At 38.3% G+C, this 27,517-nt stretch overlaps 2 long non-coding RNA genes and 1 pseudogene across 2 annotated transcripts in view; 2 read left to right on the top strand and 1 right to left on the bottom strand.

Annotated features, from left to right (window-relative positions):
- LOC147583412 (uncharacterized) overlaps positions 1-27,517 on the top strand; it is a 380,385-nt gene that overhangs the window by 115,716 nt on the left and 237,152 nt on the right. The window lies entirely within an intron of this gene.
- Positions 1-27,517, top strand: part of LOC147583419 (uncharacterized) — a 35,943-nt gene that overhangs the window by 3,041 nt on the left and 5,385 nt on the right. The window contains exon 2 of the long non-coding RNA XR_015243106.1: positions 18,714-18,808. This is a non-coding gene — a long non-coding RNA (uncharacterized LOC147583419). The remainder of the gene's footprint in view (positions 1-18,713; positions 18,809-27,517) is intronic.
- LOC147583420 (large ribosomal subunit protein eL20 pseudogene) lies at positions 19,759-20,333 on the bottom strand (annotated as a pseudogene).

Below are 27,517 nucleotides of genomic sequence, written 5' to 3'. Positions count from 1 at the left end.
ACATGAATTCAGTGCAAACCCCGAAGACTGAAGAGCTACTCTTTGAGAGGTTGTTAATACACAATGAAGATGGTGGCATCATTCTTGTTGAGTTGATGACCTTCTTAATTACGTGTTGACACGTAACTGAAGTTAATAATTTATTGAATTACTGATCAGCCTAGAAATTCTTATGTCAACTAACAGACTTATGTTGAATGCCACAATTGAAAAGACTGAGAATCAAAAATGTATGGTGTCCATTACCTCTGTCAGTCAATGGGTTTTCTTATGACTCAACATAATCATTGAGTGTATCTTAACTGCAAGGCTCTGGTGAACACGTATCATATGGTATTTAAATAAAAACAAAATACTCGTGACTTTGAGGTGGAGAAAATGCTTAATGTAGTTCATAGAAAGTAACTCAATATCGAGGTTTTTTGACTCCTAGTTGGATCTGCATTTTCTGGTGAAAAGGTTCTTTCAGTTAAGAGGTGTGATTTAGACAATGTCATAAACCGAAGCAACTGAAGCAAGAGTTAGAGAACGTGTTGCCATGTAATCAGAGAACTGAGAAGATGGGGGCTTGAAGTGGAGAGATAGTACCTTAGCACATTCGCAGCAATCTAATTGAGAAGAAAAACGTCCTAGGTGATGATAACTGAGACAGAAATGTGTTTGAAAGCATTAGAAAAATGTAAAAACCAATACTACTCTCCCTAAAAATCAATTTTTGACAAATACATGCAAACTGGCATTTATGCAATTAATAATAAAGACCAAATACATAAAAGTGACATCTCAACACACACTGGCATGAATTATGATTGTAATACCCAGAGCAATATAGCATATAGCATAAAGCAGGTGATATAGAGAGAAAATTTGGCCTGATAGTCTGAAAATAATCGTTAGAAAGAGCAGTTTGAAGATTCCCAATGCTTAAGGTAGTGAGAAATCATATCCGAAACCCACTTTGGGGCTCCTGGGTGGCTCAGGTGACTGATCGTCAGACTCTTGATTTGGCTCAGTTTATGATCCCAGGTTGGTGGGACTGAGCCCCACATCAGGCTCCATGATGAATGTGGAGGCTGCCTGAGATTCTCTCTCTCTCCAACTGCCCCTCTCCCCAACTTGTGTTCTGTCTCTCTCAAAGAAAAAAGAAAAAAAAAAAAAACAGAAATCTTTTTATCATGACAATAAATATAATTGTTCTTTAAGTAAATAACCCCATAAATGAAATAAAATATTATGGAGTTCTGTTATTGCTAAACGATGAGCAAGTATCTAATCAATTAGCAGTTATGATAAAATTCATTCATAAAAAATCCACCTAATAATTGAATAAGAAAGATATTTGTACAGTGTGAACCATCCTTGTCTCTGTTACTATTAATGTTAAGTTGAAAAGGTCAGGTTGGAATCATCCCTCATGGTATACCAGGGTGGCTCAGTCATTTAAGCATCTAACTCTTGATTTTGGCTCAGGTCATGATCTCACGGTGCGTGAGATCAAGCCCCACGTCAGACTCCGTGCTGCTCTCAGCGTGTGCTGCTATCAGCACAGAGCCTGCTTGGGTCTCTGTAGTCTCTCTCTCTCTGCCCCTCCCCCACTCAAGCTCTTTGTCTCCCTTTCTCTCAATAAATAAATAAACTTAAATGAAAAAGAAGTATCCCCAACAGCTTTGCTTCAGCAAGGCTTGTTTCTGTCCCTGCTCATTATATTTAAACTTAAACCTATGGAGAATACATGCTGGTGTGAAAATATTTAAAGAAGGAGGCCACTAGACAGGGGTGGCTCTAATGCCTCATTAAGCACACCAAACACTAAGCCAGAGTCCGTGCATTTGAATCCAAGAAAATGAACCCTGAGGACAGCCAGTCACAAACAGCCACGTAGGCTTTCCCAAATCAGACAACTGCTTAAGCTATAACCAGTCAAATAATTGCTTTGCTTCTTTTTCTCCTCTATAAAAACCTTGCCCCTAGCTTCTGTGGGTGGAATGCTTCCAACTATTCTTGGTTTGCCTTGCAACTCCATTAGAAGTGTGATCAAATAAGCTCTTGAAAAATTTATCTATCTCAGTCTTCCTTTTTTTTTTTTTAAGTTTAATTATTTTGGGAGAGCGAGAGAGGGAGAGAGGGAGAGAAGGAGAGCTAATCCTTAGCAGGGCTGCATTGTCAGAGCTGAGCTGATGCAGGACTCAAACCTATGAACCTGCGAGATCATGATCGGTGTCTAAACCAAGGGTCTGACACTTAACCAACTCAGCCACCCAGGTGCTTCTCAGTTTTCCTTTTCATATGGGAGAACATGGCTAATTATAAGATAAAACGTTCTTTGTAGAAATTAAATCCTATCAGAGAGATTAAAAACAAGCCTTCCTTAATATATGCTAAGTAATTTAAACCTGTATATTATTACATTGACAGTTTGTACAGTTTTAATTTCTACAGAATATATGAAGTGAGAGTGATCATTGCTGTGTGTCCGTTAAGACTATTTTGGTTGCAAGGTACATAAAATTTAACTCAAATTGCTTTAAACAAAAGGCAGAATCATTATCCCTGGAAACTGAGACTTCCAGCTATATATATAAACTCATTAGCTGCTTAATTCAGAGAATCAAACAATGTCCCTCAATCCATTTGTTCTCTCCAGACCCTGGTTCTCTTTCATATAAGCTCCATTGTCAGGTAGACTTCTTGTGTTTGCAAGTTGGGTACCACTAGGCCAACTACTGCAAAGAAAGCAGATGAATTCCCTGTGGGAAATCTTAGTAAAACCTGCTTTAGTTGGTTCTCATGAGGTCAGTGTGTATCCTTGAGCCAATCACTGAGGTAGACAAATGTGAGGCTTTTGTTGGCCAGATTTGAGTCATATGCCAGGCCTGTACCTATGAATGGAATCAGTTTCATGGGAACCACATGAATTGAGAGTAGGAGATGAGTATTTCCCCAAAAGGGAGTCAATAGGCAAAAACATGTATTAACCACGAAATGATAGATCTAGAATCACCTGGGTACTTTTATACAGGAGCCTCGGATAGTTTTGCCTTTAAGAATGGATGGCCATGACTCTTTAATAAATGAGAGAATGGAGGGACACGTGGATGGCTCAGTTGATTGAACATCCAACTCTTGATACTGGCTCAGGTGATGATCCCAGGGTCCTGGAATGGAACCCCACATCAGGCTCTCTGCTGAGTGTGAAGCCTGCTTAAGATTCTCTCTCTCTCTCTCTCTCTCTCTCTCTCGCTCTCTCCCTCTCTCCATCTGCCCCTTTTTTCTGCTTCTGCATGCATTCTTTCCCTCAAATAAGAAAAAAAAAATGTGTCTACAAAAAAAAAATCAATAAATACGAAAATGGAGACTGAAGAAGCATTCAGAATCTTGAATGTTATGGCCACAAATAGAATTACTGTCAGTGAAGAGAGCACTTTTTATTTGTTTTATTTGTTTTTCAGCTTTTAATTTTTTGTAAATTTAGAAAGAGCGTGAGTAGAGGAGAGGGGCAGAGGGAGAGAGAGAGAGAATCCCAAGCAGTCTTCATGCCCAGCCGGGAGTTTGACCCAGACTTGAACCCAAGAGTTTGACATTTAACCAACTGAGCTACCATGTGCCCCGAAGATACTGCTTTTAAAAAATAAAAAGATCATAAATTCAGGCAAACTAATAAAACTTAGTTACTCTTACTAAATCATAATTGATCACAGTAAAAAATTTACAAACCTATTTATTCCAGAATCAACTGTTTCTGAACACTGGATTACTAGAGAAATATGGATGATTTTTAATTACATTTCATATGTAGTTTCAGGTGTTTTTTTTTTTTTATTGTTTAGCAAGAGGTAAAACTTTGACACCAGAGTATCATTGTTCCCTAAAGATCTCTTGTGGATTTTCTTTGGTTTCCTGAACTTCAGATTTACAAAAAATCATCAAAATCCAGGGAACCAAAAGTGAATAGACAGAAAGTTTACCACTTTGAAAGTATAAGCTTTACTGGAGATGTTGTATCCTTCATTTTCTATAGAGCCTATGGTAAATCTTTGGTTGGTGCTTCATCATTTAATCACTTTGATCAGTTTACGTGTATTTGATTAGGTAAAGTTGAAACTATTGCTTGTGGTGTGATTTAGTAAGGAAACATGGTCTGGGGTCAAGGAGGAGAGAACAGGGAAGGGGAGTGAAGGGAGAAGAAGAGAGAGAGGAAGAATTGTCTGGAACATAAAGTGAAATATCCTCATATGCCAGATACGAGAGACTCAAATATCTTTTGATCTGTGGAAAGTGTGAAGTGTATTTCTATTAGAATGGAAATGCCTCGCAGTGTGAGCTTTCTGCATTATAAAGAAGACAATTGGTTTTCTGTTCATGCTCCAGCCTTATCTTTTATCATCAAAGGTGCTGCTATTTTGGTATGAGGTCCTGAATGTGATGACCACATATGACCTTCACAGATCCTGAGTGGAATCCAGTGGGTGGTTATGTACACTCACACCTGTGTTCTCTCAGACACAATTACTTATACTCAGGATCACTTTATATCAGCTGTGTTAATGATGTTGTATCATTAAATGATACCATGATCACAGCTTTTGATACTGATTTTCCTAAGTATGGCATCAGTTTTCTTACAAACGTATTACCTTCTTCTTTTCTCCCACTAAGCTCCATTTTATTTTGATTGTGAGGTTAATTTTCACTAAGGCTGAGTGAAATACTGAAGGGAAAATAGAGACTGACAACTTCAACAAGAGAGGGAAAAGAAAGTGGCAGAAGATTTCACAACAAATGTAAAGGAAGATAAGGCAACGTTGGCTGTGTGGTTAAAATTAAAAGGAAGGGAAATAAATGCTTGGAGACTCAACCGTGAGAAAGTACTGGAGTTTTACTGTTGTTAAAAGGAGGTTGAATGGGCCTCTATTTGCTTTTCCTTGGAGTCTTTTTTTCTTTAGCCTATTAGGCAACTGTGAATATATCATTAGAATTGTCAGTTAATTTTAAAAAATTATTTAACTGTTTGCTGGAGAAGAGTGACTTGTAAATAATGAGATGAATGAAACCAAAGATTATTGTATCATATGATCCACGTTAACTTCAGGAATATATTATTTGAACTTTAAGGAAAGTTGAAGTGGGTGATCTCTAGAGAACTGCAGTTGTGTGTGTGTGTGTGTGTATATATATATATATATATATATGGATATGGATATGTGTCTGTAGTGCTTGTGTTTTATTTTTCTTTTTAATTAAAGTAATTTTGTGTTGATGTGATTTAAGATTGGGCTTGCTGAGAGTAGTTACTACCCCATAAGAACTACCTCTTGAAGAACTACTCATTTAGTGGTGAGGACAGGACTTTAAAGCTGAGAAAATTAGAAAATGTCACACACTCTGCACATACTCTCAAGAACTGGTAAGCGAGGTTTAGGGAAGATGGCGGCTTAGGAGGACGCTGGGCTCACCGCGCATCCTGCTGATCACTTAGACTCCACCTACACCTGCCTAACTAACCCAGAAAACCACCAGAGATTAGCAGAACGGAGTCTCCGGAGCCATGCACAGATGAGAGGCCCACAGAAGGGGGTAGGAAGGGCAGAGAGGCGGTGCGAACTCCACGGACTGGCAGGAGGGAGCCGGGGCGGCGGGGCGGCCCGCCGGCCAAGCAGAGACCCCGAGTCTGGCTCGCAAAAGCGGAAGGGCTGGACGAAGTGTGTTCCGACAGCAAGCGGGACTTGCTTAGCATCTGGGAGGTCATAAGTTAACAGCTCTGCTCAGAAAGCGGGAAGCCTGGGGGACAAAGGGAGGGAGAGTTGCTGAGCCCCGGGACGACAGAGCTCAGTTTGGCAGAGAACAAAGGTGCTCGCCAGCGACATCTCCCTTGCCCACCCCCCAGCCAAAATCCCAAAGGGAACCAGTCCCTGCCAGGGAACTTGCTCGCTCCGTGCAAACACCCAACGAGGTGCTTCTGCGGAGCCACCCCTCCAGCAGCGGGTCTGACTCCCTCCCGCTGCCACCGGGCCCCTCCTGAAGTGGATCACCTAAGGAGAAGCGAGCAAAGCCTGTCCCTCCTGCCCCTGTGCACCTTGCCTACCCACCGCAGCTAATACGCCAGATCTCCAGCTCCACAAGCCTGGCAGTGTGCAAGTAGCCCAGATGGGCCACGCCACCCCACAGTGAATCCCGCCCCTAGGAGAGGGGAAGAGAAGGCACACACCAGTCTGACTGTGGCCCCAGCGGTGGGCCGGGGGCAGACGTCAGGTCTGACTGCGACTCCGCCCACCAGCTCCAGTTATACACCACAGCACAGGGGAAGTGCCCTGCAGGTGAGCACCACTCCAGGGACTATCCAAAATGGCCAAACAGAAGAATTCCCCTCAGAAGAATCTCCAGGAAATAAGAACAGCTAATGAACTGATCAAAAAGGATTTAAATAATATAACAGAAAGTGAATTTAGAGTAATAGTCATAAAATTAATCGCTGGGCTTGAAAACAGTATAGAGGACAGCAGAGAATCTCTTGCTACAGAGATCAAGGGACTAAGGAACAGTCAGGAGGAGCTGAAAAACGCTTTAAACGAAATGCAAAACAAAATGGAAACAACGATGGCTCAGATTGAAGAGGCAGAGGAGAGAATAGGTGAACTAGAAGACAAAGTTATGGAAAAAGAGGAAGCTGAGAAAAAGAGAGATAAAAAAAATCCAGGAGTATGAGGGGAAAATTAGAGAACTAGGTGACACACTAAAAAGAAATAATATACGCATACTTGGTATCCCAGAGGTGGAAGAGAGAGGGAAAGGTGCTGAAGGGGTACTTGAAGAAATAATAGCTGAGAACTTCCCTGAACTGGGGAAGGAAAAAGGCATTGAAATCCAAGAGGCACAGAGAACTCCCTTCAGACGTAACTTGAATCGATCTTCTGCATGACATATCATAGTGAAACTGGCAAAATACAAGGATAAAGAGAAAATTCTGAAAGCAGCAAGGGGTAAACGTGCCCTCACATATAAAGGGAGACCTATAAGACTCGTGACTGATCTCTCTTTTGAAACTTGGCAGGCCAGAAAGGATTGGCACGAGATCTTCAATGTATTGAACAGAAAAATATGCAGCCGAGAATCCTTTATCCAGCAAGTCTGTCATTTAGAATAGAAGGAGAGATAAAGGTCTTCCCAAACAAACAAAAACTGAAGGAATTTGTCACCACTAAACCAGCCCTACAAGAGATCCTAAGGGGGACCCTGTGAGACAAAGTACCAGAGACATCACTACAAGCATAAAACATACAGACATCACAATGATTCTAAACCCATATCTTTCTATAATAACACTGAATGTAAACGGATTAAATGCGCCAACCAAAGACAGAGGGTATGAGAAGGGATAAAAAAACAAGACCCATCTATTTGCTGTCTACAAGAGACTCATTTTAGACCTGAGGACACCTGTAGATTGAGAGTGAGGGGATGGAGAACTATTTATCATGCTACTGGAAGCCGAAAGAAAGCTGGAGTAGCCATACTTATATCAGACAAACTACACTTTAAATTAAAGGCTGTAACAAGAGACGAAGAAGGGCATTATATAATAATTACAGGGTCTATCCATCAGGAAGAGGTAACAATTATAAATGTCTATGCGCCGAATACCAGAGCCCCCAAATATATAAAACAATTACTCACAAACATAAGCAACCTTATTGATAATAAAGTGGTAATTGCAGGGGACTTTAACACTCCACTTACAGAAATGGATAGATCATCTAGACACACGATCAATAAAGAAACAAGGGCCCTGAATGAGACATTGGATCAGATGGACTTGACAGATATATTTAGAACTCTGCATCCCAAAGCAACAGAATATACTTTCTTCTCGAGTGCACATGGAACATTCTCCAAGATAGATCATATACTGGGTCACAAAACAGCCCTTCATAAGTATACAAGAATTGAAATGATACCATGCATACTTTCAGACCACAATGCCATGAAGCTTGAAATCAACCACAGGAAAAAGTCTGGAAAACCTCCAAAAGCATGGAGGTTAAAGAACACCCTACTAACGAATGAGTGGGTCAACCAGGCAATTAGAGAAGAAATTAAAAAATATATGGAAACAAACGAAAATGAAAATACAACAATCCAAACGCTTTGGGATGCAGCGAAGGCAGTCCTGAGAGGAAAATACACTGCAATCCAGGCCTATCTCAAGAAACAAGAAAAATCCCAAATACAAAATCTAACAGCACACCTAAAGGAAATAGAAGCAGAACAGCAAAGGCAGCCTAAACCCAGCAGAAGAAGAGAAATAATAAAGATCAGAGCAGAAATAAACAATATAGAATCTAAAAAAAGTGTAGATCAGATCAACAAAACCAAGAGTCGGTTTTTTGAAAAAATAAACAAAATTGACAAACCTCTAGCCAGGCTTCTCAAAAAGAAAAGGGAGATGACCCAAATAGATAAAATCATGAATGAAAATGGAATTATTACAACCAATCCCTCAGAGATACAAACAATTATCAGGGAATACTATGAAAAATCATATGCCAAAAAATTGGGCAACCTGGAAGAAATGGACAAATTCCTAAACACCCACACTCTTCCAAAACTCAATCAGGAGGAAAGAGAAAGCTTGAACAGACCCATAACCAGTGAAGAAATTAAATCGGTTATCAAAAATCTCCCAACAAATAAGAGTCCAGGACCAGATGGCTTCCCAGGGGAGTTCTACCAGACGTTTAAAGCAGAGATAATACCTATCCTTCTCAAGCTATTCCAAGAAATAGAAAGGGAAGGAAAACTTCCAGACTCATTCTATGAAGCCAGTATTACTTTGATTCCTAAACCAGACAGAGACCCAGTAAAAAAAAGAGAACTACAGGCCAATATCCCTGATGAATATGGATGCAAAAATTCTCAATATGATACTAGCAAATTGAATTCAACAGCATATAAAAAGAATTATTCACCATGATCAAGTGGGATTCATTCCTGGGATGCAGGGCTGGTTCAACATTCGCAAATCAATCAACGTGATACATCACATTAATAAAAGAAAAGATAAGAACCATATGATCCTGTCAATCGATGCAGAAAAGGCCTTTGACAAAATCCAGCACCCTTTCTTAATAAAAACCCTTGAGAAAGTCGGGATAGAAGGAACATACTTAAACATCATCAAAGCCATTTTAGACAAGCCCACAGCTAACATCATCCTCAATGGGGAAAAACTGAGAGCTTTTCCCCTGAGATCAGGAACACGACAGGGATGCCCACGCTCACCGCTGTTTTTTAACATAGTGTTGGAAGTTCTAGCATCAGCAATCAGACAACAAAAGGAAATCAAAGGCATCAAAATTGGCAAAGATGAAGTCAAGCTTTCGCTTTTTGCAGGTGACATGATATTATACATGGAAAATCCGATAGACTCCACAAAAGTCTTCTAGAACTGATACATGAATTCAGCAAAGTTGCCAGGATACAAAATCAATGTACAGAAATCAGTTGCATTCTTATACACTAACAATGAAGCAACAGGAAGACAAATAAAGAAACTGATCCCATTCACAATTGCACCAAGAAGCATAGAATACCTAGGAATAAATCTAACCAAAGATGTAAAAGATCTGTATGCTGAAAACTATAGAAAGCTTATGAAGGTAATTGAAGAAGATAGAAAGAAATGGAAAGACATTCCCGCTCATGGATTGGAAAAATAAATATTGTCAAAATGTCAATACTACCCAAAGCTATCTACACATTCAATGCAATCCCAATCAAAATTGCACCAGCATTCTTCTCGAACCTAGAAGCAATTCTAAAATTCATACGGAAACACAAAAGGTCCCGAATAGCCAAAGTAATTTTGAAGAAGACGACCAGGGGCGCCTGGGTGGCTCATTCGGTTACACGGCCGACTTCAGCTCAGGTCATGATCTCACAGTCCGTGAGTTCGAGCCCTGCGTCAGGCTCTGTGCTGACAGCTCAGAGCCTGGAGCCTGTTTCGGATTCTGTGTCTCCCTCTCTCTCTGACCCTCCCCTGCTCATGCTCTGTCTCTCTCTGTCTCAAAAAAATAAATAAACGTTAAAAAAAAAATAAAAAAAAAAAAAGAGAAGAAGACCAAAGCAGGAGGCATCACAATCCCAGACTTTAGCCTCTACTACAAAGCTGTAATCATCAAGACAGCATGGTATTAGCACAAAAATGGACACATAGACCAATGGAATAGAATAGAAACCCCAGAACTAGACCCACAAACGTATGGCCAACTAATCTTTGACAAAGCAGGAAAGAACATCCAATGGAAAAAGGACAGTCTCTTTAACAAATGGTGCTGGGAGAACTGGACAGCAACATGCAGAAGGGTGAAACTAGACCACTTCCTGACACCATTCACAAAAATAAACTCAAAATGGATAAAGGACCTGAATGTGCGACAGGAAACCATCAAAACCCTAGAGGAGAAAGTAGGAAAAGACCTCTCTGACCTCAGCCGTAGCAATCTCTTACTCGACACATCCCCAAAGGCAAGGGAATTAAAAGCAAAAATGAATTAATGGGACCTTATGAAGATAAAAAGCTTCTGCACAGCAAAAGAAACAACCAACAAAACTAAAGGGCAACCAACGGAATGGGAAAAGATATTTGCAAATGACATATCGGACAAAGGGCTAGTATCCAAAATCTATAAAGAGCTCACCAAACTCCACACCCGAAAAACAAATAACCCAGTGAAGAAATGGGCAGAAAACATGAATAGACACTTCTCTAAAGAAGACATCCGGATGGCCAACAGGCACATGAAAAGATGCTCAACGTCGCTCCTCATCAGGGAAATACAAATCAAAACCACACTCAGATATCACCTCACGCCAGTCAGAGTGGCCAAAATGAACAAATCAGGAGACTATAGATGCTGGCGAGGATGTGGAGAAACGGGAACCCTCTTGCACTGTTGGTGGGAATGCAAACTGGTGCAGCCACTCTGGAAAACAGTGTGGAGGTTCCTCAGAAAATTAAAAATAGACCTACCCTATGACCCAGCAATAGCACTGCTAGGAATTTACCCAAGGGATACAGGAGTATTGATGCATAGGGGCACTTGTACCCCAATGTTTATAGCAGGACTCTCAACAATAGCCAAATTATGGAAAGAACCCAAACGTCCATCAACTGATGAATGGATAAAGAAATTGTGGTTTATATACACAATGGAGTACTACGTGGCAATGAGAAAGAATGAAATATGGCCCTTTGTAGCAACGTGGATGGAACTGGAGAGTGTGATGCTAAGTGAAATAAGCCATACAGAGAAAGACAGATACCATATGTTTCCACTCTTATGTGGATCCTGAGAAACTTAACAGAAACCCATGGGGGAGGGGAAGGAAAAAAAAAAAAAGAGGTTAGAGTGGGAGAGAGCCAAAGCATAAGAGACTCTTAAAAACTGAGAACAAACTGAGGGTTGATGGGGGATGGGAGGGAGGGGGAGGTGGGTGATGGGTATTGAGGAGGGCACCTTTTGGGATGAGCACTGGATGTTGTATGGAAACCAATTTGACAATAAATTGCATATATTGAAAAAAAAAAAAAAAGCACAGCTCCTATCCATGGGCTCAAGATGTGCTCTGAGAAGGACAGTGGGCACAGGACATTCACATCGGCAGTGTCACACTCAGGGACATGGCATCATGAGCGGAGCCAGCCAGACATTTGAATTACAATTTTTCTCTCTACTTCTGCATTGTGTTTAAACAGAGCCCATAAAATTGATTTCCTATAAAAGAGACATCAACTGGGAGCATGGGACAAACACTGTTACCATAAATTAGAATTCTAGGATGCCACCATTTCCTAAAGCCATCTTATTTTATACATAAAAGTACTTTTTATTTCTTATCTACCTTAATTACCTTGACTTATTTGAGTAAAAAACCTGCATGCCCTTTCAAAAGCTTTTATATCACCGTACTAAGGGGAAAAACTGGGTATACCCTAGAAATCCATCAGGATGACTTACTTGTATTATGACAATATCCACATATAGTGTAAGAAGAAAATATCCAGAACATTTAGGACAGGAAAGCAGATTTCTACATGAAGCAACATATTCAAGAATTACCATGTCAGGGGCACCTGGGTGGCTCAGTCGGTTAGTGTCTGATTCTTGGTTTTGGCTTAGGTCATGATTTCAGAGTCATTGAGATCAAGTCCAGGTTGGGCTCTGTGATGACAGCATGGAGGCTGCTTAGAATTCTCTGTCTCCCTCCTCCCCCACTCACACACTCTCTCAAAATAAATACAGGTTTTTTTAAAACCAATAATCCAGTGAAGAAAGGGGCAGAAGACACGAATAGACACTTTTCCAAAGACATCCGGATGGCCAACAGACACATGAAAAGATGCTCAATGTCGCTCTTCATCAGGGAAATACAAATCAAAACCACACTCAGATATCACCTCACGCCAGTCAGAGTGGCCAAAATGAACAAATCAGGAGACTATAGATGCTGGGGAGGATGTGGAGAAACGGGAATCCTCTTGCACTGTTGGTGGGAATGCAAACTGGTGCAGCCACTCTGGAAAACAGTGTGGAGGTTCCTCAAAAAATTAAAAATGGAACTACCCTATGACCCAGCAATAGCCCTGTTAGGAATTTACCCAATGGATACAGGAGTGCTGATGCATAGGGGCACTTGTACTCCAATGTTTATAGCAGCACTTTCAAACAAAGGCCAAGTTATGGGGAGAGCCCAAATGTCCATCAACTGATGAATGGATAAAGGAGATGTGGTTTATGTTTACAACGGAATAGTACTTGGCAATGACAAAGAATGAAATCCGGCCATTTGCGGCAATGTGGATGGAACTGGAGGGTATTATGCTAAATGGAATAAGTCAGACAAAGAAGGACGGATAGCATATGTTTTCACTCGTATGTGGATCCTGAGAAACTTAACAGAAGACCATGGGGGAGGGGAAGGGGGAAAAAAAGTTACAGAGAGGGAGGGAGGCAAACCATAGGAGACTCTTAAATACAGAGAACAAGCAAATGGGTGGGGGGCAGGGAGGGAAGTGAGTGATGGGCAATGAGGAGGGCACGTGTTGGGGTGAGCACTGGATGTTTTATGGAAGCCAGTTTGACAAATTATATTTAAATAAATAAATAGGTTTAAAAAAAAAAAGGAACTGGTAAACAAATGAATAGGTCTTTTACCTGGGACCTTAGAAGCTCAAATAAAATTTGCCCAATTTTGGTGCATATTGAAAAATATTTTGTATGTTCTGTGCTTCTGGTATTTATATATTAATGTATTTGAAACAAACAAAATTTATATGTTTAAGTATTTTGAAACAAAAAAGTGCGTTAGGCATAGAAGTTTCAGAGAATGTAAGGATCTGCAGTGATGAAACCTTTAATATAATTAGAATTGTCGATTTTTCTTCTTCTCCCTGAAAATAGACTTGATAAAATTGGGAGAATACGTAAAGTTTACATGTCAGTCATATCATCAGCATTGTTCAGAGACTTCAGTATATAAACTGTCTCATCATTTGATCTGATTAGATTTGTCCTAATCTGTTTTTTAAAGGGTGATTTTTTTTTGTATTTTTATAATTTAAAAAAAATTGGAAAACTTGAAAATTAAATTGTTAAAATAATATTGAAAGCATCCATAATCCTGCTATTCAGAGAAAACGTTTTGTATATTTTAATTTACTCTAGCCTTTCTATAAATATCATTTTTTTAATTGAGTATATCAGGGTTTTTGACTTTTATTTTAAAATTTTATTACAGGGGCACCTGGGTGTCGCAGTCGGTTAAGCGTCCGACTTCAGCCAGGTCACGATCTCGCGGTCCGTGAGTTCGAGCCCCGCGTCAGGCTCTGGGCTGATGGCTCAGAGCCTGGAGCCTGGTTCCGATTCTGTGTCTCCCTCTCTCTCTGCCCCTCCCCCGTTCATGCTCTGTCTCTCTCTGTCCCAAAAATAAATAAAAACGTTGAAAAAAAAATTAAAAAAAAAATTTATTATAGATAATTTCCTATATTAGAATATTCTGAATAAGTTTGATGCATACTTGATATTTCAGTCTTTGAATATGCTGTAATTTATTTAAAATTTCCACATAATTCAAGTATGTTGTTCTTTTTTCCATTTCAGACAAAATTGTAAGTATCTGTATACATTAGTCTTCGCAAATCAGATCATTTATAATGTATATACATATATTTAAAAGATGCTCCCTGGTAATGACTTTTTAGATACAACACTAAAGACACCATCCATGAAAGAAATAAATGACAAACTGGATAAAAATTGAAATTAAAGCCTTTTGCTCTGTGAAAGATAATGTCAAGAGAATGAGAAGATAAGTAAAACATTGGGAGAAAATAATTAAAAAATACATTCTCATAAATGACCGTTTTCTAAAATATGCAAAGAACACTTAAATCTCAACAATAAGAAAACAAAAAACTTAATTAAAATATGGACCAAAGACCTCAACAGACACTTCACCAAAGAAGATAGAAAGATGGCACATAAGTATCTAAACGGATGCTTCACATTATGTCATCAGGGAATTACAAATGAAAACAATGTACCACTACACACTTATTAGAATGGCCAAAATCCAAAACACCAAATGCTAGCAAGGATGTGGAACAATGGGAACTCTGATTTATTGCTAGTAAGAATGTAAAATGATGCAGCCACTGTGGAACCCAGTTTGGTGTTTTCTTACAAAACTAATCGTAGTGGGGCACCTGGGTGGCTCAATCAGTTAGGTATCCGAGTTCATCTTAGGTCATAATCTTATAGATCATGGGTTCAAGCCTTAAGTTGGGCTCTGTGCTGACACCTCAGAGCCTGGAGCCTGCTTCCGGTTCTGCTGCCCTTTCCCTGATCACACTCTGTCTCTCTCATAAAATAAATAAACATTTAAGATAATTAAAAAAAAGAATCACAGTCTCCAGCAATATGCTACTTGGTATTTATCCAAAGGAGTTCAAAGTTTATGTTAAAGATTTACACCCACACAAAAACCTGTACTTGGATGTTTGTAGCACATTTACTCTAATTCAGCAAAACGTGCAAGCCACCTTACAATATTATCCAGTGCTGGAAAAACAAAAACAAAAACAAAAACAAAAACCTATCATGCCATGAAAAGACATGGAGGAAACATACATGCATATTACTAAGTGGAAGAGGCCAATCTGAAAAGGCTATGTACCGGGTGATTCCAACTCTATGACATTGTGGAAAAATCAAAATTATGTAGGCAATAAAATGATCTGTGGTTGCCAAGGGTTCTGGGCAGGGAAGGATGAATAGGAAGATCATAGAGGATTTTTAGGGCAATGAAAATACTCTTTATGATACTGTACTGATGGATGTATGTCATTATATATTTGTTCAAACCCATACAATATATAACTAAGAGAAGCCCTGTAGTTTGTATGAATATAAAACTGCTGTATAAAAATAAAGGTCAAATTTTTAAAAATGCTGACTAGATTGACAAAAATCATGTCATATTTTAATTTGCATTTCATTTCTAGTAAATGAGAAAAGAACTTTATTTATTTAATTTATTTTTTAAGGTTTATTTTTATTTATTTTGAGAAAGAAAGAGCAAGTGGGGGAGGGGCACAGAGAGAGAGAATCCCAAGCAGGCTCCAAGCTGTCAGAGCAGAGGTGGATACAGGGCTTGAACCCATTAACCATGAGAACATGACCTGAGCTTGAAGTCGAGTCAGATACTTAACCGACTGAGCTACCCAGGCACCATGAAAAAGAACTTTTAATACAAATGTATTAGTCCTTCTGAATTTTGTTTCTTAATTGCATATTTATATAATTTGCCTTATTTTTTTATTGCTTTTTAGTTTTTTTTTTTCAGTATCCATATTCAATTCTGTGATCTACTAGGACTTTGAGGCTTGATGAAGACTATAAGCATTCTTTAAATAAAAAATGATTAACTGGCATTCATACCCAATTTGTGAGCTAGTAGCCACCTTACTCTTTTTCTTAAAGACAGCATTTATAAAACATGACCCTGTCCAAGCTGTATCCCATGATTGTAGTGTTATTGGTAGGGACAAGTCATTATTAGTTATTGAGGAGGTAATGTAAGGTAAGCTTCTGTTTCTATACATGTGGACAGTACTGCCTGGGAAATCATTGCACATTTGTGACCAGAGGAGTAAATATGTGAGAGCCTTGGTTTTTTAAATGTTGTCCACATATGCATAACTGTTTTACTGTCTAAAGAATGCTAGAGATAGAAGATGCAGAGGTTCTATTCAACTTCGTACCTCCTCGGATATTTTGAATGTTATGACTACAGAATAACACATGGCATTGTGAGTAGTAGAAAGGCTACAATTATTGGCTTACACTCTAAAACACTTTAAAACTTGGTTCTTGTCAATCCATACTTTTAAACAGCTGCTTTAAAATCTTGCTAATTGTTGGTATACCTTTAAACAGCTGTTTTAAAATCTTGGTTATTTTGGGGCCACCTGGGTGGCTCAGTAGGTTAAGCATCTAACTCTTGATTTGGGCTCAGGTCATGATCTCACAGTCGTGCTACTGAGCCCCATGCTGTGCTCAGCTCTGACAGCCTGCAGCCTGCTTAGGATTCTCTCTATCCCTCCCTCTTCCCCTCTCTCAAAAGAAATACACATTAAAAAAGAAAAAAAAAAATCTTGGTCATTTTCAAAGAGCAAGAATGAGCCCAACTCATGAGAAATGGTGGGGCAGATAGTAGGGTGTCCTGTAACATTTTCCAAATCTGCTTTCTTTTGTAGGATACAACATTTACTGAGAATGCTAATTTCAAACTTTGTGCTAGGGCAGTACTGTCCAATCAAATTGTAATGGGAAATGGAAATGTGAATCTCACATGTAATTTAAAAATTTTTATAGCCAGACTACTATACTATATACACTATAAAATATTTCAATGTTGTATTTTAGCAAATATATAAAACTATTACTATGTCAACATCAAACCATTATAAAAATTAATGAGGTTTTTACCTATTTTTGTACTAGGACCTAAATACCTGCTTTATATTTTAAACTTACAGCACATCTCAGTGCAGAGTAGTGACACATTTCAAGGGCCCAGTAACTATACATGACTGGTGGCTGTTAAATGACATGCAGAGAGTTCTAGGTTCTCAAACATGACCTATTCATAATTTCTGATTATGCCAATAGATATGTGGAGGTTGAGAGACAAGAGTAAGGGATTGGGTTTGAATTCTAAATTCTAACAATATACCAAAATCAAAAGGAGTGATTGGTTAGTAGCTAAGAATGTGAAACCCATCATTGGTTACATATGAAATCAATAAATGATTTTTTGTGTGTGTGTGAATAAGACAGAGTGTAATGGTAGATAATAACTGACAAGTTTTTCAGTTTTGCAGGTAAATTCTAAGTTTGAAATATGAGTTATTCCTATTGATAGTGAAAGAAGCAAGCAGAACTCTTAATCACCCATGGTAGATGTGGGGTCAGAATGGTATGTAGATCTAAGGGAAATGAGTTAGAAGTAAGAAGTCTCAAAAATTAGCCAAAAAATATCCTTAGGAGTTTGGATCGCACCTTCATTTAATTATCTCCAGTTCCCAGGAGAAACTAGAGACAATTGGTCCACCTTTGAGAGCTTATTAAAAACTAATTCAGATGAGTTAAATGAGTCAGTTATAATATTGCCTAAGGATTCCAGAAGAAAAATAAAATTTAAAAAAAAATGTTGATTTTTCCTATCTTTTAGTTGTAAACGCCACTCAAAATCACCTAATCTTTGTAAAAATTTTACATATCACAATAAGACTGCCCAGAAAAAACAAGTATTTTGTTTGTTTGTTTGTTTGTTTGTTTGTCTTCCTGGTATATCTTATGTAAGTATTTTTTATGGCATTTCTTTGTCATCTTATGTTAGTGGTTCTGATTATTGTCCTCAGGTCTATGATCAGCAGCAGGAAAAAGTCAAACCTTAAAATAAGGTCTTCCCAAATGTAGAGCTAAGATGTTAAGAATTAACACACATGTATTTTCTCAAGGAGATAATCAGGTAACTTCTCTCTTTGGAAATATGATTTAATGTTTCACGATACAGACAGAGAGTACAATCTTATTTGTAGCAAGTAATCTGTGAGTATATTTTATTTTCTGTCCTACTAAATTACCTCTAACAGCCAGACGTTCTGGAAGAACAATTAGGTTAATGAGTGATTCTTCAAAATTTTACCAAGAGAGAACACTGATTTTCTTTTCAGGTCTAAATAAAGCTTCAGTGTAACCAAGTATTTCCTAGGGTCACGAGATTTATGCAGTTACTTTTTAAATTAAGAATCTTATTCCTAGAGGGACACCTGGGTGGCTCAGTTGGTTAAGCATTGGACTTCAGCTCAGGTCATGATCTCGCGGTCAATGAGTTCAAGCCCCGTGTAGGGCTGTGTGCTGACAGCTCAGAGCTCGGAGCCTACTTTGGATTCTGTGTCTCCCCCTGTTTGCGCTCTCTCTCTCTCTCTCTCTCTCTCTCTCTCAAAAATAACTAAACATCAAAAAAATTTTTAGGAAAGATCTCATACGTAAAGAAGCACAAGAACTATATACCATTCCTTTAACAATGTAGCTTCTTATATCTTTTGAATCTGTTTTAAATTCCATCAGTAGTAACCACCAATTGTTCAGCTCTTTTCCAGAAACTGTAGTAGATGTGTGAGGCTTTTTCTACATACGTGGCTTCTCTGGGCATAAACAAGTCTATTTGACATCTTCTTCAGAAGGTAATGTCTATCTGTAGCATATGAGCATTCTGTAAAAATAAATCTCACTGCAGTTTAATGAAATTGTTATACAATAATGTAAGTTTTCTGAACTATAATATGAAACATTAAAGGGGTTTTCTTTTTCTTCTTTCTTTTTATAGGGTACTAGAAATCTTATTTGGCCTGAGAAAATAGGATAACTAATATTTAGTAATCTTTTTAAAGTTAATCTCCTGTTAACATGTAACACCTTTCCTGGCCACTAGGGTCTTGGAACTCATCTCTAGTTACTTCCCTCCATAACACTGCCCAACTTCAAGGACAAATTTCTAGATCATTGTCTGCATCTCACTATCTTTTATAATTGTTTGGTTTCCAAAATCTTAAAACTCTTTATCTGAAACCCTCTACCTTTCCAACCTTCAAATTCCTTCAGTGGCACTGCTACTGAGCGTAGCTGCCATCCCCCACCCCACCCCACCCTTACATCTCCACCTGTCTTCTCCATTCCCTATCTCCAGTGACCTAGAAATTGAGCCTCTTTAATGGGTCATTCTGTAGCAGGCTTTGTTTTCCTGTTTATGTGGCCTGGACACAGTCATCGCTCATTTCAATTGTGCTCGCTTAAGACTTTTTATTCGTTTGTTCCTCTTCACCTTTCACCACAGAAAACTTGCCATTGATAACAGGGATTGGTCCAAGAATTTTATGTGTCTCCTTGTCATCTCAGATGCTTAGGACTTGTACAGAAACATGACATAGCTATACTGATCAGATCCTTTAGGGTTATGAGTGTAGAATCTTCTGCCTTAACTGCATTCTCTCTCTCTCTCTCTCTCTCTCTCTCTGTTTTGTTTTGTTTAGGTTTTTTTGTTGTTTGTTTGTTTGTTTGTTTGTTTGGCTTTTTGGGTTTTTGGTTTTCCCAAGGCATTTCTTTGGGCAGACCTAGGGACAGGGAAGCTCTGTATCTAAAAGAAGATTTTTGGCCTCTTCATGGTAAAACATGGCTTCTATTAGCCATGCAAGACCCGGTGGGTCAGTGGGAACTTGATCATAGAGTCATGGAGTTGGGTGGCTGCTGGTAGGCACTTGCTGGCTGCAGTCTCCTCCACCTTTATAATCTGGATCAAGTGGGCCCAGGTGCAATGCCAGGTGTCCATGTCTCAGTAGCACTGGGTAACAGCACTTGCAGTGTTCAGGTCCAGTACTCTTGGTACATATTGTGAGTGCCACTGGGGAGTCATGGCACAGACAGGGGCCAAAGTTCTTGACCCACATGGGGTATTTCTGAAACACCTGTCCATAGTAGACAATTTCCCTTGAAGATATATTCATCTTCTTCAGCTGAGAGAAAAATACCAGAAGTGGAACTTGTTGACAGCATGATTATGTACAAAGATGTGCACGTGATAGAGGCGCAGAGTATGGCATTTGGGGTAGGCAGGCAGTGCTCTATCACCTTGTACTCTCCCAGTGCGCCTGAGGCCTTTGGGGCGCACTTTCCACTCTCACTGCGGCCCACAAAAGGAAGTGTTGGCTGCATACTTATTAATGTCTGATACCTTTTTCTTTCCTGTTGGCTCCAGGTCCCTTTTTTGTTGTGGCTGCCCCAGTGTTACCAAGCTACTATCCTTTAACTTCAACAGATGTCTTGGATTATTTCCTCAGTGAGAAAACAAGTCAACAGTCATGAAATTTCTTTGCTGCCCCTCTTTACCCTCTATCACAGATTCTTCATATTCAGTGATACTAGGATTTATCTCACTTTCTCCTCCAATTTCAGAGAATGAAATACCTTTTCCTTCTTAGGGTTAGTTTTCCAACGATTTTCTTGCTATCTCTCCTTTCTATGTACTTTAAGAACTTACTTCATCAGATTTCCCCGCTCTTTCTTGGATCTGCAAACACCTCTTTCCCACAGAGCCTTTCTTAAAGCAAACTGTTTACTTCTCCCTGTCATACGTAATTTCTCCTGCAACCCTACATTTTCCTCAAGTTAAATTCCCATCTCTGTCTTATTCACATTCATACTTTAAAAATGATTGATTTCCCCATCTCCTGCTCATCAATTTGCCCAGTGTGATCTGTCTTCTATTTTATCCATTTTTCTCAAATACTCTTTGGAGTATTGACTATTGTACTCTCTATTTGATCAATTAAGTTTTTGTTTTTTGTCTCACTTCATCATGGTCACAAAGTGACATTGTTGGATCTTCGTGTTTTGTCCGAGATAATTTATATTCAACAAGAGGACATTATACCCTTAACTGTGGGTGCCAGGCCAGCTCTAACAACACCCAGACCTTGCTGTTAGACTCAGCCCATTTGTGGCTATTAAGGGGCTGATATTCTCCTTCTCAACAACGATGATGGTGATGTCAATAATAAATGATAAATGCATTTGGTGCTTATGTTCATTCTGTTTTAAATTATTAATATATATTAAATCCTTCAGTCCTCTCAATACTACTGGATAGGTACTATGATTTTCTCTGTTTTGAAGATGAGAAAATTAAGACCCCAGAAGGGGAAATAACTTGAGCGCAACAAAGCTGGTAATATTTAGAGCAGATAGGTCAGCTATTTCGTGCACACCATTGCATAGCTTCCCAGTTGTATTTGTTTCAGGGCTTGGCCTCTTATTTTGCATTAGCTTTCCTTGTGATTGATTCTCACTGGCACAACTCATCGTGTTTTATCTTCCATTCATGCTGAATCTTTCTTGCCTCCTGCCTCAAGACATCTCTGTTGCCACTGACACCCACTTGGTATCTCTAGATGAGCAATGTAGGAAAGGCAGAAGAGTTCAAAGTTTTTAGAGCAAATTTTTAACTAATGTTGTTGAGAGGTGGTGAATATTCTCCCTTTTGTCTTATCCATGGGCTATCCTGAAATGCAACAGTTAGGATGGTCTCTTAGAAGACATTCCAGCAATCAAACCATCAAGTGTGCTTGACTTAAAATTGAATGTTTGCTCTCCGTATATCTATGTCTCACTCAAATTTCTCCTCACTTCTGCTTCCCTGGAATTGTATTCCCTAAGAAACTGGCAGTATATAAACTTTTATGCCAGGTTTCACTTTTTGGAGAACCCAAGCAATCTAAATCCAAACTGTGAAAACTCCACCTAGATGGTCTACAGTCTCTCTTTCCTTATCCAGTAGAGCATAGAGGTTGACAACACTGGCTTCAGAAGATAAATATCAATTGGAGTTTGGATGTTGCCACAAATAAGCAATGGGACCTTGAGTGATGTATTTAATCTCTTTCCCTTTCTTAAAAATTAGAGATAACTACTTACTTTAAATAGCTCTACCTCCCTAACAAGGGTTATGACACATTTAATAGTTTGCTGTGACTAACATACTCTTTGACATGTAACATGTAAGTATTATTTTTATTATCATTAATATCTTCCAAAACTGTCTTTCACCTTTGTCTTGATATATATTCATGTTAACACCATCTAACCTACCACCCAAACAAAACAAATTGTAAGGAAAGCACTGACTCTTCCATCCGCTTCTTCCATCTGTTTCAACCTCACAAACTTTCATCATATAATTGCTTCATAAATTAACGTTTGTTTTAACCTCTCAAAAACCCTCTCACATCCACTCTATATTAACCTTGCTATCTTCATTTTGACAGGCATTTCCAGAATCTCACCAAAATTTGCAATAATAGTGTACTATGTTAAATGATTTTCCTTGCCTACTCTCCTTAATGCATCACATTTATTCCTTTACTTTCCTTAGTCTTTTAAAACACAGTCCAATTTCATCACTAATAATACTGCATTGTAACTGGTTACTTATTTCTCTGTGGCTCTCAAGGGTTTATCAACCTTGGTACTATTGACATTTGGGGATATATAATTATTCATCACTGGGGGTGTTGTTCTTTGTATTGTAGGCTGTTTCACAGTATCTCTGGTCTCTATCCACTAGATGACAGTAGTGCCCCCTCCCCAGTTATGACAAAAAAAAAAAAAAATGTCTCCAGACTTTGTCATATGTCCCCTGAGGAGAAAACCATCCTGGTTTTGACCACTGCTGTAGAAAGTGAGTCATTTACAGACAGGGGTTATATTTTATTGACATAAGTCCCTAACACCAAGCACCAAGTTGGAAAAATGATAAATGTTTAATAAATATTTTATTAAATGAATGAACCAGTTCTCTCTTTCAAGTATTTTTCTTCTTCTTTTTTAAATCTCAGGGACCACCTTTTATCTGTGCTTCTGTAGCTTTTAGCATTTTTCTGTACATATGTCTGTTTCCCCAGTTACATTGTATGATTTTCTTACATCCTTAACCCCCACAGAATGAATGGAATATAGTGGGTTCTCAATAGATACATATTCAATTATATTTAGTTAGTAAATTAATATCTATATTCTGTGGATATGTTCATACCACATGATTCTCTCATTGAAGGTCCTATATGATAATAATTGTATGTTCTCACATCATGCACTTTCCCTTTGTGACACTTATACCAGCTATAATTAACTGATCATGTATTTAATTGCTTAGTATCTATCTCTGTAGGGTATTTGAGACAGAAATTGTGGTTACCTCATTTTTCCCCCTCTCCTCTGGCTAACCCAGAACTTTATTCACAGTACATACTCAGGAAATTATAAGTCTTTGTCAAATGAATGAAGGAAATAAATTAATGCTTCTGCTAGATGACATGGACAATATGTACTTGGAGAATTTGATGCAATAGATGTATCATGGTTTATGGATGTATGTGATGAAGCATCTTTGAACCTATATTAGGAAGCTTTAAAAAGTGTCATCTTTGTCAAATTAGTGAAAAAGTAATTTGCCCCTCTAAATCACTTCACAAAAGGGAGAACTTGATGCTGTCATAAGTCAATACAGATGTTTGATATCCCAGACTTGTAATCTCCTCTTGCTCAGCATGTTCATTTTTTTCCTGTCGTAATGAGTAGCTCATAGATCTTAATTGACATATTGACCTTGAAAACTCTAGACAATGATCTCTTGTGCCAGCTTCATTATCTGTGGCTTTATTAGCCAAGGAAATTTGACAATAAAACATGAAACAATCACAATCTACACAAAGACACTATAAATCATACTTCTATCAAGTAAAAATAACCAATCTAGTCCCTAACATTGTATCACACAAATACAATTTTGTCTTATATTCCAAATATAAAATAAGTAGTTTTGTTCTGCTATTGTCTGAAACTACTTATTAACCCGTATTTAAAAAATCTCAACAATGAATGTTTGGTAAGAATTTCATAGAGCAGAATATTGTTTAAAGACTCGAAATTTAGTGTCTTTTGAGGAATCTTCTTGCATCAGAGGAAACCAGCATGCTATCTTAAAGAACATTAAAACCAAGAGACAAAAAAACCTCTTTTCATACATATTGCTGTGTGTTTTCTCTCCTCACCATGGTCTCCTGTTGTTCCCAGTAGGGATACCAATTTTAGGATATGCAGTAGACAGCTGTACTATAGAAGCTAAAGCTTGAAATTGTTCAGGAAAAGCTAGGTTAGGGCTTTTCATTTGACAAGAAATTGTAAGCAAAAATTCATAGTAAACAGCCTGCAATAAATGGCCTGTAATAGAAGTACAAATTTTTTTAAAAAAATTATTGACTTAGAATTTTCTGATGGAAATACTATGCCAAAATAAATTTGAAAGTGATCCTAACCGCAAGCAGTCATGTTAGGCACCTGCTGACTCTTCTCTATCATGCATAGCTTAATGAAAAGGACCATCGTTTCTCACAAAAGTGTGTAACTGTGTTCCCGATGGGGAGTAAAAATTACAAAAGTATGAAATTGTCATTTCAACTTAAAAACTACTGATATTTAGGTGATGTTTTATTTTAGCTGAGCGCATCTCTATTATACATGTTTTCATTCCTTTTTAATGTCTGGAAAATACACAGGTCTTTCTCCAGGACATAAAATGAGTTATTATGTTGTTATATTAATTGCCTGTACAATCATATCCAAATTCCCAAGATAATAATGGTCAGTCCTCTATCTCCCTGTCAAACCTCACTCCCATTTGCCCCTTTGTTCCTGTTCTTGTGACTGTACACAATGTGGAAAGCATCCATAGTGTCTAAACAGGTAGTATTCTGGTTGTATTACTCCCTGTGCTTGGAATGAAGACCCCACTATTTATCCCCGGAATACTCAACCTTGCTTTTCAAATCTCAGTTCAAGCCAACACTGCCGGCTCTCTGAAGCCATCATTGAGTCTTCCAGGCAGGCTTTGCTGTTTCTTTCTCCATATACCCAACTGCTTCTATCAACTCTATTTTTCCTTCCACTCTCTTCACTCTGGAACAAACTATCAGAGATATTAGTGCTACAATCAGTGGACTCAGTAGTGTCACTTGCCTGTGCACTGATCAGACCATATTTAGAAAGTATATTTAATTCTTGGCTATTGTAGAGCAACATTGATGAATCAGAACATGGTCAGAGAAGAAAAGATCTTAAAGCCATTATATCGTGAGCTGCTACTGATGGAGTTATAAATTGGGAATAATAATATCTGGTACTGTTGTAAAATTGAACTAAAATAACACATCAAAATTCTGTTAACTTGAAAAGTAAATTTTGAGAAACACGTTCCATGCCCATTTGCCAATTTTACACTCCCTGTATTGGTTGCTCACCATCTTGAGAGAATAGACTCCCCTGTGGGAATTTGTTTCCTCTGTTTACAAATGAACTTGCAATGAAATTACTACTTTTTATTTTTTATTTATGTTTTTATTTCTATCTCCTTGATCGAATGTAAGCTTCTTCATGGCACAAATTGGTGAAATTATTTTCATATCCTTTAATACCAGCACATTAATACTAAACACACAGTACAGTCTTCAAAAGGATATGAAGAAAATCTGAAATGAGTTTCCACCAAAGGAAAACATTGTTGTTTTCTTTAAAATAGCTAATGGGCCATCATGTAGAAGACTGGTAACTTCATCACCTCCAAACGGTAGCACAAGGAAGAGTGTGGGTAGCTAATTGCACATCAGTATTGGGAGAATACTGAAAACTTCCAAAAAAGAAACAAATGATTTGTTATCCCATTATCCAAATAGTCTCTCCTAGTTGAAATATATGAAACCAGTTCATACAAATGATTAGAATATAGAAAGAATTAAAAAGGTATATACTAGAAATAAAAGCCTAACCTTATATTTCTAGAAACCACCCTTTACAGTGTTCTTCAAAAAGGTATTATGCATGTACATATATGCCTATAAGTCCATCCGTAAAGTATTTTACACTGAAGGCATTCTCCCTATTCCCATTTATGTGAGCTAGTTGGTGTCTTCCTTTCTCCTTCTCTCTCCTCCCTCTCTTTCTCTTTCTCGGTGTTTGTGTGTGTAACTCCACTTCTTTATTGTCGGTATTATTGAACTTATTAAGAAAAACAGTGTTGTCATGAGCAGTCGTGTACATGGATACTTTGAAATATATCGGGAACTTTCTCTAAAGATTTAATGTTAGAAAGGAAACCAAAGAAATAGACTTTCCTGTGAGGTAACGATGTCTTCATGAGTGTAAACTTTTAGAGGCTTTCCTTTTTTTAAAATTGTTTAATGTTTATTTATTTTTGAGAGAGAGAGATTGACAGAGTGTCAGCAGGGGAGGGGCAGAGAGAGAGACACACACAGAATATGAAGCAGACTCTAGGTTCTGAGCTCTCAACAAAGAGCCCAACCTGGGGCTCAAATTCATGAACCAGGAGGACAGGACTTGAGAGGAATTCGGATGCTCAACCAATGGGCCACCCAGGTGCCCCCAGAGGCTTTTCTCTAAAATATTACTGCTTTGGAAATGAAGCTAAACTAAAATGCTTCCTAACAGCTGTTCATAATTCTAATATAATAACGAAATTTTGGTTGCTATTCACATCAAATAATGCTTCTCAACATTAGCTGTAAATTATAATCATCTGGAGAAATTTAAAAACAATAACAATGCGCAGGTTCCAGTCCTGATGAATTAAATCAAAATCTGTAGGGATGGGACTCAGGCTGTAGGTTCCTAGGTTCTTCTAATGTGCATTTACTGTTGAGAATTTGTGACGTAAAAGTCAAGTCATTAACATCGTTTATCAATAAGTTTGAAAACAAGAATGGCAGCAATAAAGGTACAAGAACTTTACGGAATTTATTTTCTTCTCTACTAGCAAAATGGGGGGAGCATGATAGTAATGTAAAGAACAGAAACACACTGGAGAGAACCTCAGACACTGCCAGTACAGGACTTTGGTAAATGTTAGTCATTTTCTCTGAGCAGATACTCCTTTTTTTCAACTCTTTGAATGCTGGTTCCTTATACAGAGGAGGAAAGGGTCCATATCTGTCTGCACTCTTTCCCATTGTTATTCATGGGTCCAAGGAAGCTGAGATGGGCATCTGAGCTTCTTTAATCAGTGGTTCTCTACAAGAAGGTTAGGAATCATCTCTCTGTAGCAGAACTGATATGTAGCAACGTCCATCAGAAGAGATGAGTAGGCTTCTGTCAAGGTAGATGTGGCAGGGTAGATAGAATGAAACCTGAAGCTAGGTTAAGTAATTGGGTTCTTGTTCAATAAATTGCCTGTTTGTGCTGTGTAATGAAAGACCTTTGGTGCAGTGGATGTCTGAATCCAAATACTCTTCGGATTTTCTGATGGAAAAAGAGATAAGGGTGAAAGGGATTTA

This window comes from Puma concolor, chromosome A2 (genome assembly GCF_028749965.1).
Source record: "Puma concolor isolate L17-30 chromosome A2, mPumCon1.1.hap2, whole genome shotgun sequence".
NCBI lineage: Eukaryota > Metazoa > Chordata > Mammalia > Carnivora > Felidae > Puma > Puma concolor.
Note: the sequence above shows the minus strand (reverse complement) of the source record. Positions and strands in the feature narration are given on the sequence as shown.